We start from the raw sequence: 9289 nt of genomic DNA on the forward strand, positions 1-9289 counted from the left end.
TTTTTTTTGCGGAACCAGGGATTGAACTCAGGCCCTTGCGCTTGCCAGGGAAGCACTTATTCCAGAGCCATCTCCCCAGCCCTAATAATGAGTTCTATGTATTTGCTAATTATTTGAAGGAAAATGGGACTCTATATACAATAGTACTTTACATCAAAAAATATCCTTTGCTCCCCCAATGTTTTAAAGCAGAGATGTTTATTTTAAAATTAGTCCATTTAGTTCTTTGCCATCTGTTCCACTACAAGTCTGTAGGAGAAGGAATTGAACTTGTTGATTTAAATATATTTCTAATTTTAAGTGTTACTTCTGAGCTAGCTGAAGTACATGATTCAATAGCTTGACATATAGTACACTGGGTCTAACTTAAATTTAGTGACCTTACGTATTTTTTTCTTTATCTTTTTTTGGTGCTGGGATCTGTTTTGTTTTTCTTAGTGAGAAATGTATCTTAATTTTTGTCTTATATACAAGCATTTAATTCTATAGTATGCAAAAGTGAAAATTAGAGGCAACTATCTGGGAAATTGAGACAGTTCAAGTTAATAAAACACTTAAAAGCATTGCTGTATGAATTCTTCCCTTTTCGTTTTTAACCAATAATTACTTGAAAATGATTTGGTTGTTATGAGATTCATCTTACATCAACATTTATAGGTCACCAGTAAGCACTGTGCACTCTGAAGTGTGGTGACATTAACAAGGATAAACTTTTTATAGACTTTCTTCTTTTATATAACTTGATCACCATAAGGACCCTTTAATATAATAAAATGAATATTATCACTTCGAAAGAAACGGGTTCATTTCATAGGTCACATGTCAACTAAGTTCTACAACTTGGACCCAGAATGATTATAAATTTCTGGCTGTAAATTTTGTGTGACATTCTAATCATCACTATCTTTTATGACTTGGGTTTAAGCCTACTTTGAAAATAATGTGCAGTAGCAAACATGACACCAAATGCACGATGAAATACACAGGCACACTAGTGCATTCATTTATTTAGTCTTTAGCACATCCCTGGGTGGCGAGTGCTGGCCTTCCAGGGAAGTTGAGCATTTTCCCAAGGATCATGTAGCTAAGCACTGTGTGGTCCTGGGATTGAGCCACATGCACTGCTGGATAATTTTCCATCTCAGGCCATTATAATACTATGCTACGTCTTCAGGAATGTGCCTGTTCCTCTTTGCTAATCTTAATTTTGCATGATTGGTTTACTCTTTTTAGCCTTAGAAAGACAATATATATATATAACTTGTCTTTTATCAGGAGAAAGCCACAGTGCAGTCTATCTTTTTGAGCTTTTAATATCTGAAAGAAACTATCTACTGATTTTATTTTCAGAGTTGTAGTAAGTTTGCACAGACAGATGTGGATGTTCACAAAATTGTTTGATTCTTCAAACTGATCTATTCTTTGCCACTGTGTTAATGGAAATAAATGGTTGGTACTGAATTTTACAGTACACTTAAACACAGAAGCCATGTGTAGACTCAACCCATACCCAGCTATTCTTGGCTCACTTTTATTGCTTTCCTCAGAAATGCCTTCAGTGTTTTACAACTATTACACACCATGATATCCAGAACTGACCACAGCTTTGAGGTAAAACTCTGTTCAGCATTGTTATTCCTCTGAGCTTACAGCAAAATTACATTATTTTTTTGTTTCATCCTTCTGTTTCCATATTGTAGTGCAAACCCATATATCATCCATTATCCGTTCTTTCCTCCAGGCTGTTTTATCATTACTGCCTTCTAGGTGTTTTGGATTATTTTACCTAAGATATATGAAGGGGTTTTTTTTGTCTGTAGAAGAATATTATTTTCCTATTTCCTTTCTATATTCTTCAAAAGACCATTTTGAAACTTAGGAACATTTCAAAAATATATGTATACACACATTATGTACATGACAAGCTGTTATGAGGAATAGATAGATGAATAAAGAGTCTGTAGTCTCTCTGTCACTACATATGTGACTTGATCTTTTTTTTTCCAAGTGCTAGGTGACATTAAGCCTATTTTATAAAATTGCTATCAAACAACTGAAATTAACTTACAAAGTTTCCTAGCATGTATGAAGATTGAACAAATACCTTTAAACTGTATAATAATTTATGTGTAATATTAATCTTTAAAATAATAAATATAGTTAACTTTGTTCCTACTTTTTTCAAATACTGTGCCTGAGGTTAACTGCTTTGTCTAAGACCATTCAGTCATGAATTACTGGGTTAAGGCTTAAAGTTCTGTTTAGCTAATTTAAATCATATACAAGTTCATTATGCTGGCCAACCTCACCATGGAATGAGGACATAAAAATTCAGCACATAACACTAGAAGGAGAAATGCAATAATGGAACTATAAATACTGTATAATGATACTCAGGTAAGATAAGAATAAGTTAGCAGGAAATAGAAAAGTATTTCCAGCTTTAAGTCTATACCTTGGATGTGAGACAGAATATAACTTGAGGATATTGAGATGAAGAATTGGAGAATTGGGATTTGCGATGAGAAGATACACTCCCACACAAGGGCCAGTGTGTGTAGTCATACAGTTTCAAGGGCCAGTGTGTGCAATAGTTGCTGATGTTTTTCAAGACCAGTTCACAAGAGTTGGGTGGAGCTACTGATAAGAGAAGTTGAATTCTTGTTGAATTGATCTGAATCCACTGCATGAACAGTGGGGACTCATGGAAGTGTCCAAGGGTAGAGTAAAAAAAAAATAATGGCTGTGGAGGTCAATGAATCCATTGCAAAGTATGTGGATTAGAGAAAGAGATACCTAGAAGACAGGGGTGCCATTTCAATAATATAATTTGAGGTAACAGTGATCTGAATTTGATCATTGGAATTTTGAATTGGAAGGAAGGAAAGTAAAATAGATATGTATCATATAGTGACAGTTCATTATGTTTGACAAGCAAAAGTAAGGGTCAAAGAATATCTGGCAAGTGCCTGGGTGTGTGATGGTCCTATTAGGAATAAAATGGAGCATTTGGCTTTGGTCACATTGAGTTTGAGTCATGGTGAGCTTTGCCCTCAACTGTCAATGTGTGACAGCCCTTCGGAAAGACAGAGTTCGAATTTAGAGATGTCAGATTTAATGATAAGGACTGAAGCTGTGAGGTTGGATCAGATTTTATAAATAAAAGAAAAGAGACCAGAGAAGAAAGCAAATTACATCTTATAATAACACTTACACTTAAGAAAAGTAGTTAAAAGATGTACTTTGTGAATGTTTGGACGTTGTGTACAATAATTTATATCTTAAATTTCAAAGAAACCATACGAAGTAGTTGCCATTTTTTTTTTTTGAGATATAGAAAGCGCTAGAGGAGCCATGGTTATAATCATCCATTAGATAATTGTTTACTCATAAAAATACTTATCATGTGCTTTCTATGCTGTACTAGGAACTGGGGGTAGCAAGGGCAGCTCTGGTTCTTCTGTTGTGGGACTTTTGCATCTATATTTAATACAGATGTGATACCTACGTACAGCTGAAATCAAATCAACAAATATGCTACTCTTTAAGAAAGAGAAAATATTGAAAGAGGAGTAACAAGACTCACAAAATTTTAGCAGTCCACCCTTAAAGGACTCACTAATAATAGTTTTGACCCTTAATAAAGCTGTGGCCTGCAGTTATCAGATGTCTTTATTACTGCACTCCATCTGCATTCACTCCAACCCCTTCAAGGTAATTACTTGTCTCACGAAGTGATGTGTGAAAATGTGAGCTGATGGGCCGTATTTAAAGGAAGCTGAAATTCAGTTAAAACTTGAAAAACAAAATGCTGATGCTGGTGAAGATGCTGAGCAAGTAGAAGAGTCATGCTGGCTAGTGACAGGGTAAAATGGTACCAGTACTTGGAAATTTATTCATGATTCAGAAATTTTATTTCTGGAAATTTATTCAGCAGAAATCAGAGCCATAAAAAGGCTTTCACAAGAACGCAAGACAGGTACCTTTGGGATATAGGGCTAAAAGGAAGAGCCATAAATGAGTCATCAAAAGAAGAGTGGATCCAAAAACTGTGTGCCACTAACACAATGTAATCACACTCAGTGATGTAAAGGAATGCGCCATTGAGACATAAAGCAGCATCCTGATGAATGAGGGAAGCCTGAAATGAGGACGCATCTATTTGAGCCCATTCATGTGGAGCTCTGTGGTAGCTAAGGCTAGTGTTTGATGAGAAAGTCAAAACAGTGGTTGTCTGTGAGCATAAGGGGTAGAAGCTGAGGAGCAACAAGAGAGCACTTAAGGAGGTAACGGATAAAGGTTGGGCTTGTGTGGTTGCGTTCATTTTTCATGAGTTCCCAAATAAGAAATGGCTTAATATTTGTGTATTTTATAGATCATTATTTTGAACTTGTTATTGAGATAGGACATTAGGGCATAGCAAAACTGTTTGGGGAAAAGGGTGTGACAAGATCCTGGGTGCTTGTGCAAAGCAGTTCTGGAAGCCCCGCACCTGGGCTGCTTTTAGGAATCTGAGCAGGTTTTCAGTAGGAGACCTGGATCTGATGTCAGCTGAGCCATGGGAGCCCAGCACCACCTCTCAGGACTTGTATGTAGAAGTTCTCATGGGTTTCCTTGACATTTGGATGGCATAAATGGAGAGGTGGACCACAAAAAGTTTTGCTATCATGGTGTTCCCTAATGACCCCACCCTGCTTTCTCCAGGGTATTCTTTTATCTTGGTTTTCCTCTTTTGCTCTGCTTCAGCTGCTCTGCAGTGGCAAGTTCTCCCCTACTCTTTACTTCTATTTTCTTGAATGAACTTTGTCATTTTTAATCACCACTGTTTCTCTAGGGTGAGAAACTCAGAACCTGGAAATGTCTAGTTGGCAAACCCATTGTATTTATTTTTGGAAATGATTCTCACTGTATATTGCAGGCTGGTCTTCAATTCAATAAGTAGCCCAGGCTGGGATGACAGATGTGCAGCAGTGAGCCTGGCACAAGCCACATTTAGAAGCAGGCTGCCCACTAACATTTTGTGTTTAGGTGTCTTGCCCTACAGACCCATAGTTATAGGTGGGGCTTCTGAGAGGTGGCTGGATCTAGGGTGTGTGATAGTGAGATGTAGGGATGTGGTGGCACTGGGTTAGCCCACTAATTGCTTTGTCATGGTTGTGGGTGTGGATTATGGGAAAACTCATCCTGAATGTGGGTGACAAAACCCTAAAGTTTAGGGCCAGTGAGATAACTCAGTAGACTAAGTGCTTGCTTAGGCAAATGCAGGGGCCTGGGTTTGATCGCTGGTGCCGCATGCCATGCTGGCCCTGCCCCCCTGCCCCTGCCCCCCTGCCCCTCCTGTGCTGTGAGCTGGTGATGGAATCTGGGCATGGTGGTGCACGTGTGTAATCCCAGCACTAGGGATGCTGAAAACAGGAGGATCACTACTAGTCTGAGCTGCGTAGTGAGACCCTACACACACACAAAAAGTTTGCAGCCACTCTGCCATGCCACCCTGCCCTGGAGCTGTCCACAAATGAATCAAAACCTTTACAGACCATGAAGGTTTTCCTATTTCAGTTTGACTATTTTATCTCAGCAACAAAAAAGTAACTAAAACATAATTTTTGAAAAATTAAAGTTATTTTCAAGGATTTTAGGGCAAAGGATATTGGCAGGTACAGTTTACTTTAGAGCACATCAAAAAATAACCAATGAATAATGGACACATTCATTCAAAGAATGATCTAAACAATACAGAGTTTAGGCAGGAGGTAGGTGGCGAATACAATTCTTTTAACTTCTTTGTAGGTTTGAAAACTTAAATGACGAATGCTGGAAGGGAAAAAATAAAATAAGTGTTATATTGTACTTTGTTGTTTATTGGTCATTTTCTCAGCAAATAAAATGCTTAGTTTATGCTACTGCCTTGTCTCATAATAATTGCTTTGCATTACTGAAGTCTTTGCTAACAGACAGGATAGGAAGAGACAGTTGGTTTTTATCCCATTCAAACTATAGAAGGAGTTATGTCCTAATCTTAGGAAATTTCATGCATGAATAAATTGAACATGGAAGAGATAGCCTTGAGATAAAAGATGATTATTTTAATGAATTGAAGATGCTACGGATGAAACCCCGAAACTTGTGATCTTCTGAATGATTTCTTTATTCCTGATGGTAGCTTGGCTCTGTATTTGTTTATGGCATATGTTTCAAGGATATAAACAAAGTTGTCTAAATAAAACACATGCTTATTAATTAGCTCATAGTCTAATCAATTAAAACGTTCTTTGAACTATGGAGAGATATTTTCAGCTTTGCTGATATTTAGCTTTCATATTTTTAAATTTAATTTTACTCTATAAAACAGACATTTTCGGAAAACAAAATCTTTGCAAAGTACCTTCCATTAAGTTAAAAGCAATACAAATTAGTGATCTTTATGTTTAATCTGTTTCATTTAGGATTTCCAGACAAAGAAAAGGACAAAAGAAACAAGGAAAATATATATTTATGCATATATACACTTGGCTTGGATAATTGTACTGCTGATTTCTGCTGGTCTATTGAAAGGAGCAGTTAATGCTTAATTTTGTTTTCTTTTTTATTTTCTTCTTTTCAGTGTCTTATAACTTTATGAAACCAATTTTGCATGTTTGTGTCTGATAATCTAGACAACTAATCTGAAGACAACATAATGCAATACAACAACAATTGTCAAATTGCTATTATTTTATTTAGTGAAACTGTATGGTTTCTAATGTGTGTTTGTTTTTACTATTTTGTTTTCTATTTAAAAATAAAAAAGTATAAACAATTGAATACAAGAATGGAATAGACTAGTGACATTTCTCAGAACTGTGTTTATGCTCTGGAAATTCTGCCATTCTGAAAGTCTGTGTGTTAAGCAATTTTAATGATTCCCATGGCCTTATTATTATTGTTATCATCATCATCATCATCATCATCATCATCATCATCATCATCATCATCATCATCATCATCATTTTTGGCAGAACTGGGGATTGAACTCAGGCTCTTGTGCTTGCCAGGCAAGCGCTTATTCTACTGAGCCATCTCCCCAGCCACAAAATGCTTACTCTGGCTTTTTTTTTTTTGTTTTTATTCTGGTGGTACTAGAGATCTTGTACTTGCCAGGCAGGTGCTTATGCCACTGAGCTATCTTTCCAGCCCCCCACAACCATATTATTAATTCAACTAATTGTTACAAACTTGTATTTATATCCTGTATAACTCATTATTAAATTACCTGATATCTTATAGGTGAATTTAGATTTTGATGATAGATATGCGTATATTTCAATTAATATATTTTCAACTAATTTCCAAAGTGTTATGGAAGAATTTTATTCCTCTGACCCTAATCTATGGACCCCAATTGATTGTGCATCTTAATTCTTGCTACACATGGAGAAGATTATTGGAAAAATATCTGAGCTCTGTGCTAAGGGGGTCGTTGGGCTTTATAGTTGCTGCTAATTAGGTATATAACTTCACATTAGGCACTTGCTATCTGCAGGCTGCAGTTTCTTTGTTTGAAATTGGGGAGTCTGGACAAGTTAATTCTAAAGCATTCTGTGATTTTTAACTTTGTTAACAATATAGGAAAACAAAAGTTTAGAGTAATTGTGTTTCTATTTTCTTTCTTTCCATGTTTTTTAAAAAAATATTTTTTATTGAGAACCTAAGAGCAATGAGACAGTTTCAAAACTGATTACTAGAATATTTTCAATAATTAATACATTCCACATTGCTGTCCTAGTGGTTATTCATTGCACAAGATGCGGGCCTGATATCCTGTCTCTTAACATATTAGAACAAATCTCTCTATTCAATTAATTAAGAGAATGGAGCAGTATAGCTATCCTAACTATATTGACTATACAGATACAACATGGTCATTCATTTGTATCCCCCTTTTTTGGTTAGTTTTGTCAGAGAAAGACATTCCATTGACATTTAAATACTATAGGTACATGAATTCAGCAAAATATCCCAATATAGTCCAATAGTCCACAATAGTAGTGGGTTTTCCATAAGACTGTCAAGGTCTGAAGTTGTTGACTTGAGCCTTTTACAGCTCATCATATTAATATGGCTTTACTTTTTATATTTCATTTTCATACTTTTCTGTTGGGTGGTTAAGACCAAGAAAGAGCAAGACTTATATAAAAAGAAATATAACTTTTGTATCTGATAAGGTCAGTCAAATCCCCTCAGGATTTAACCTGAAGCCCTATGCCTCAGTTTGTAGACCCTTTTCACTGTCAGCTATGTGGGTGAGTCACGGCCATTGCTTGACCACTTTGCTGTCTGTGAAAGATTGAGAGAATGTTTTATCTTCATGTGACTTTCCTTAGGCACACTGTAGATCATCAATCACTTTCCTCTGTGGCCACATAATCTTGATCAGAAAATTTGGGACACAATTGAGTTACAGGATGTTACAGTACAGCTTCTCCTATTTCCTGAGTCCTTACCGACCCTGAAAGGCTAGGGCCAAAATGTTGGCTGTCCTTATAGCCCTTCTTTTTGTTTAATTTTTGCTGTGCACACTTAAGTTGTTAATCCTCCAGAAGAGAAGCTTAATGATATTATTACCCTATAACATAGGCAGTTGAGCTTAACCTCACTATCTGTCTGATTGTCAAACATCATAGACATACATGGAACAGGTATTTTCCATCAAGTATTGATATGTTAAACTTTGAGTCTCTCCAGAATATGAAGTAAAAATATTAAAAAGATAAAAAAATTAAAAAAGAATAAGCATTTACGTATTTTTACACAGAAATTTAGAAATCTAACAATATACAGCCTTGTAGCAGGACAGTCCTGTGACTTTTTTGTCTCATGTTTTCATTTATTACCCTTTATTTTTTTAAACAAACATTTACTTGAGAGACAGTGTGGCCATAATTGGCATGGCATGTCAAGCAGTACATAATTAGAAGACCAGAATGACAGGCATTCCAAGCATGACCCTACCATTACACATTGCTTTCTTCAGTGCAGTTGCTTAGTTCATAGGTATCAGCACATATAGTCAGGGTGAGAAACCTACCATTTAACTGCTATTTTCAAAAACATGCTGAAGATTCTCAGGATCATTCCTTTACCCATTGTGGGCATATAAATGTATGACTTTGTCCCTGTCATGCTTTCTAGATTTTCTCCTTGCCCTTTCTTTGTTAAGTAATCCTCAAGTTCTCGCTTTCCCTTTAATTGTGTTATGCCTTTCTATTTTTATTTCTTCCTTTGAGTTCTTATACTAGGGAGACAATAT

The sequence above is a fragment of the Octodon degus genome, unplaced genomic scaffold (genome assembly GCF_000260255.1).
Source record: "Octodon degus isolate 3935 unplaced genomic scaffold, OctDeg1.0 scaffold00180, whole genome shotgun sequence".
NCBI lineage: Eukaryota > Metazoa > Chordata > Mammalia > Rodentia > Octodontidae > Octodon > Octodon degus.